The 6317-nt window shown below is 43.7% G+C and overlaps 1 pseudogene; it reads right to left on the reverse strand.

Moving 5' to 3' along the window:
• LOC109206407 overlaps positions 1-6040 on the reverse strand; it is a 23796-nt pseudogene extending 17756 nt beyond the window's left edge.
• Positions 6041-6317: the final 277 nt, after the last annotated feature.

Genomic DNA, 6317 nt, shown 5'->3' on the forward strand with positions numbered 1-6317 from the left:
AAGAAGATTGAGGCAGTTCAGAGTTGGCCACGTCCTACTTCAGTGACCGAGATCAGGAGTTTCTTGGGGTTAGCAGGTTATTACCGGCGATTTGTGCAGGGCTTCTCATCTATTGCATCACCTCTGACCAGATTGACCCAAAAGGGTGCTCCATTCTGTTGGTCTGACGATTGTGAGGAGAGCTTCCAGAAGCTCAAGACAGCCTTGACCACGGCACCAGTTCTTGTATTGCCTTCCGATTCAGGGATGTATACAGTGTATTGCGACGCTTCTCGCGTTGGCTTGGGATGTGTATTGATGCAGGAGGGGCGAGTTATTGCATATGTTTCACGTCAGCTGAAGGTTCATGAGAAAAATTACCCTATGCACGATCTAGAGTTGGCGGCGATTGTTCATGCTCTTAAGATATGGAGGCATTATTTATATGGAGCGTCATGTGAGGTCTATACAGACCATCGCAGCTTGCAGCATTTGTTCAAGCAGAGGGATCTTAATTTGAGGCAGCGCAGGTGGCTTGAGCTACTAAAGGATTATAACATTACCATTCTTTATCATCCAGGAAAGGCAAATGTGGTTGCGGATGCCTTGAGTAGGAAGGCGGAGAGTATGGGTAGCTTGGCATTCATTCCTGCTGAGATGAGACCATTAGCTTTGGATGTTCAGTCTTGAGCTAACAGACTTGTGAGATTGGATATTTCAGAGCCCAGTCGGGTCCTAGCATGTGTGGTTGCCCAGTCTTCGTTGTTGGGGAAGATTAAGGCCCGACAGCTCGATGATCCACATTTGGCAGTTCTCAGAGAGATGGTACTTCAGGGAGGTGCCAAGGAGATTTCTATTGACGAGGATGGTGTGTTACGGCTTCAGGGCCGTGTATGTGTTTCTAATGTTGATGGCTTGAGAGAGAGGATTCTAGAGGAGGCCCACAGTTCGAGGTACTCCATTCATCCAGGTGCCACGAAGATGTATCGTGACTTAAGGCAGCATTACTGGTGGCGGAGGATGAAGAAGGACATTGCCGGAGTATGCAGCTAAATGTTTGAATTGCCAGCAAGTCAAACATGAGCACCAGAGGCCAGGTGGCCTACTTCAGCGGATGCCCATTCCAGAATGGAAGTGGGAGCGCATCACTATGGATTTCGTGGTTGGGTTGCCGCGGACTCAGCGGAAGGTTGATTCAGTGTGGGTTATTATGGATAGATTGACCAAGTCCGCCCACTTCATTCCAGTGGCGACTACTTATACAGCAGAGAGGTATGCTCAGATTTACATTCGGGAGATAGTGAGATTGCACGGTGTGCCGGTCTCCATCATATCAGACAGAGGCCCTCAGTTCACTTCCCATTTCGGGGGAGCTGTTCAGAGTGAGTTGGGGACCCGCGTGGAGCTTAGCACGGCATTCCATCCTCAAACCGACGGGCAGTCGGAGCGGACAGTTCAGATTTTAGAGGATATGCTTAGAGCATGCGTGATTGACTTTGGAGGGCAATGGGATCAGTTCTTACCCTTGGCGGAGTTCGCATATAGTAACAGCTATTAGTCTAGCATAGAGATGGCCCCGTATGAGGCATTATATGGTTGGCGTTGTCGTTCTCTGATCGGGTGGTTTGAGCCTGGTGAGGCTAAGTTGCTTGGTACAGATTTGGTTCACGATGCCTTGGATAAGGTAAAGTTGATTCAGGAGAGGCTCCGCACAGCTCAGTCCAGGCAGAAGAGTTACGCGAATCAGAAGGCGCGCGATGTATCATTTATGATTGGCGAGAAGGTTCTCTTGAAGGTTTCGCCCATGAAGGGCATTATGAGGTTCGGAAAGAAGGGCAAGTTGAGCCCAAGGTTTATTGGCCCTTTCGAGGTGTTGAGGCGAGTTGGAGAGGTTGCCTATGAGCTTGCCTTGCCTCCCAGTTTATCAGAAGTTCATCCAGTCTTCCATGTATCGATGCTCCAGAAGTATCATGCCGACTATTCACATGTGTTGGATTTCAGTACCATTCGGTTAGATGAGAGCTTGGGCTACGAGGAGGAGCCACTTGCCATTGTGGATAGACAGGATCGCCAGTTGAGGTCCAAGAGGATTTCTGCGGTAAGAGTCCAGTGGAGGGGCCAACCGGTCGAGGAGGCGACATGGGAGTCCAAGGAGGACATGCAGAGCCGATATCCCCGCTTGTTCAGCAGTCCAGGTACTTTTCTATGTCCGTTCGAGGACGAACGTTTGTTTAAGAGGTGGAGAATGTAACGACCCGACTGGTCGTTTTGCATTTTCGAACCTCGCTCCCTTAAATAATACTTTCCGCACTTGCTTTAGCTAATTTATGACTTGCGGAGACGGGTGGTTCGGAAGTTAGAAGAGTTTTGAGCAAGAATAAGCCTAGTTGCTTCTTTAAGTTTCTTTAAAAAGGCCAAGTTTGACTTCGGTCAACATTTTGGGGAAACGGACCCGGAATCGTGATTTGACAATTTCTGAGGGTCCGTGGGAAAATATGGGACCTGGGCGTATGCCCGGAATCGAATTCCGAGGTCCCTAGCCCGAGTAATGAATTTTTATATGAAATGGTTAAGTTTAAGTTTCTAAGATTTAAATAAAATAAGAAATTATTGTTTTCCTAGGTATCGGGTTTGTATTTCGATTCCGAAACTTGGTACAAGTCCGAAATATCAGCTAAGACTTACCTGTAAAATTTGGTGTCAATCCGAATGGTTTAAGGGCGTTTTGACCCGTTAGGAGGAAATTTAGAACTTGAAGGTTCAATGATTTGAATTATTTGGTTTTGGGGTTGATTCCCTGATTTAGCGTTGTTTTAAGCATTTCGTGGGCTCGAGTAGGTCCGCCTCGTGTTCGGGCGGGGCTCGGGAGCCCCGAGCGTCAAATGATCGAGGTTCGAGTGAAGTTGAAAACTTAGGAAAAACCTTATCTGCTGCTTCTGTCATAACCGCTTCTGCGGCTCTTGGACCGTAGAAGCGAGACCGCAGAAGCGGTCGTTTTATCGCAGAAGCAGAAGGGGCCAGGCCCAGGGGAAACCGCAGGAGCGGACCCCTGACCGCAGAAGCGGTCCATCCGCCCAGGCCCAGAACCGCAGAATCGGTGGGCTTTCCGCTTAAGCGGCCTCGCAGAAGCAAGGTTTTGACCGCAGAAGCGGCCCAGGCCCCCTTGCCCATTTCCGCAAAAGCGGCTCATGTCCGCAGAAGCGGAACCCGCAGAAGCGGGATTCCTTCCACAGAAGCGGAAATCACTGGGGGCAGAAGGGTTCATTAATACGAACCCAAACTCATTTCTTCCACATTACTCTCAACACTTAGGCGATTTTGGTGATTCCAAAGAGGAGGTTTCAACATAACATTGCAAGGTAAGTAATCCCCACTCATTTTTAGTTCAAATACATAAACATTAGGTAGATTTAACACTAAAAATTAGGTAAAATCAAGGGATTTGAGCTGGACCTAGGGTTTAATGAAAACTAAGGTTTTATCACATAATTTGCCATGTAGCGAACCAGAAATCATATATTTGTGATCCTTAGGTGATAGAGAACAACTTCCTTCGAAAAATCTCGGAATCCGGGCACGTGGGCCCGGGGTCGGAATTTAGGAAACTTGTGTTAATGGTTAGGAAATTGCTTAAATAGCTAGAATTCAACCTTTTAAGCCTTTATTTACTAGTTCTTACTTCGTTTGATTAGTTTGGGATTGTCCGGCTTCGAATTAAGGACTTGGGCTCGTTCTTGGACATTGGGAGTGCACTTTGGAGCGAGGTGAGTCTCCTTTCTAACCTTGTAAGAGGGAATTGTCCCCATAGGATTTTAAATGAGTAATTATTGCTAAATGCGGGGGCTACGTACGTACTAGGTGACGAGAGTCCGTGCGTAGCTACTATATGATAATTGTTCGGGTAGTTTAGGATCCACATCATGTCTAATTGGGGAATATCTCTTATTTTAAATCGCCAATATGATCATTTTGATTTGCTATAGACTTGAGGAAATGAAAGGTGAACGTATGAGTTTGTTGAGCCTTGGTAGGAATTCCCTTGTATGTAATTGAGCCTTATGTGCTTTTCTTGATATTTTCTTGATGATTATGGATCGGGCCGATCGCCTCGGTGATAATAGATGCATCTATGGTTCGTGCTGCTCGACCCTCGGCAGTGCACAATTTATTTTCTGTTGGAGCAGGCCGTCGACCTCGGCATGTTTGTGCATGATTTATATTTACATTTAGTTATGACATGATCACTCATTTGATATGAAAAGTGAAAACTGGTAATTTAATTATGACAAGAACATGAATATGACTCTTCTATTAAACGTGTGTTATTGGAGATCCTTCATGCTGTATATCTCACTTTATTATATTATATTATCTTGACCTTAGTAAGTATCAAGTCGACCTCTCGTCTCTACTTCTTCGAGATTAGACGGGATACTTACTGAGTACATGTGGTTTATGTACTCATGCTACACTTCTGTACTTAATTGTACAGGATTTGAGGCAGGTGGATCTGGACATCATTCTGGTGCGCATCAGTGAGCACGCTTAGGGACTTCTACGGTGAGCTGCCTTCTCTCTCATGCCGATCCGCAGCCGAAGGAGTCCTTTCTTGTATTTTTGATTTCTGTCTATCCTGATTCAGACAGTAGGATAGTGTTTCATTCTTTTTGTGTATATTCTACTGGTCGCCCGTAGCTTGTGACACCAGGTCCTGACACACACTGTAGTAGACATTCATTTTGGGGTTGTATCGTTATTTTAGCACTTTATGATCTTTACTAGTTTTATCTTTAAATTTGAAAATTTTAGTATCACTGTCTTTGGCTAAAGTAAAATGAGAACTTAATCACACTTCCGCATTCAGCTGGCCTGACCATGGTATTAGGCGCCATCATGACATATTATGAAAAATGGGTCGTGACACAGATGAAAGAGTTGTCCACTGACTTGATCAACAAATTGCTGCAAGGGTGGATGATCCGGAGAGAAAAGGGGAAAGAGGAGAGAAAAAAGGAAAAAGGTAGAACTAAATCCCTTGATTGAAGACACCAATAATGGATTGAGAGCCGAATGTATATATTTTGTAAACAAAACTTGTTTAGATCGGGTAATTAATTAAACGTGAATATTTTTTATAATAAAATCTGAAATAATATATAGGAATGTAAAACTCCCTTAAACAAAAAAATGTAAAAGTGACTTGTTCCAATTAAAAGTTCACTAAAAATATTAAATAAAATCTCCAAAATCAATTTGGGAAAACGTGTTGCAAGTGCAAAGAAAAAGCGCGTAACTACGTAGAACACAAACTCCCTCCCAAATATAGTAGTAAGACATCATCACTCTCACTCACCCAACGTAACATGCAACCAAATGTTGAGAATTCATCTCCATTTCTTTCTCACCTTAGCAAACTAAAAAATGAAAACTTGACACAGAGAAGCCAGAGAAAGATGAGAACACCAACATCATGAAGACTCGGACAATATGGAGGAGGATTAGTGTGCCAACCTCAGGAGAAGACTCGGACCTCCACAAATATGGAGCAATTTTCACGTTGTCAAATGTGATAAATAGGTTATTACTGCTTTTCAACAAACAGACATTCACTATCAAAAAGACGAAAATAAAATAGGAACGTAGATAATAATGACATTATCAAATTAGCGTTAAATTTAGATCCAAATGAGCGTCTGCTACTAATAGGTCATACAACTGAATTCACAGCAACTACACTTGTAAATCACTTCAACGGAAATCCTTATAATAACGACACAATGCCGGCTAAAGGTCACCAATTTTATTGAGCCGCTATAATTTGTCATTACTTCACTCCATCCCTTAGCTTGGCTGCAATTTGGTAACATGAATAAACTTCATATACTAGGCACTGCACGTCCTCCTCAGAAAGAACAGGTGAAGAATACCGGTATGACCGATCTAAGCTTGTAAAGATAGGTTTCTTAATATCAAGTCCAGCATCAACCACCAGCTCTTCTAGTGTACTATACAGAAGCCCTGGCTTCTTACGAATCTTACCAGCCAAAACATTAATACTCATGACACTAACTTCTGTTTCTTTCGCGCCAGTTGCAGTTGGACGAAGACAGTGAACAGATATAGAATTGTTAACATTAGCCACAAAAGTAATTCAGAATGTGGGATATCAAATAGACTTCCCACTTTCATCATGCGGTTAAATTGAATTATTAGGCACCTGTTATTAACATTGAGCAAGATTAAATCTCCGCTATCTGTAATTTTAATTCCTACAACTGGATATGGATACTTCATTTGAGCCCTTAGTTCGGAGATGCCATGGCACATAATATCTACAC

Source organism: Nicotiana attenuata, unplaced genomic scaffold (assembly GCF_001879085.1).
Source record: "Nicotiana attenuata strain UT unplaced genomic scaffold, NIATTr2, whole genome shotgun sequence".
Classification (NCBI taxonomy): Eukaryota; Viridiplantae; Streptophyta; class Magnoliopsida; order Solanales; family Solanaceae; genus Nicotiana; species Nicotiana attenuata.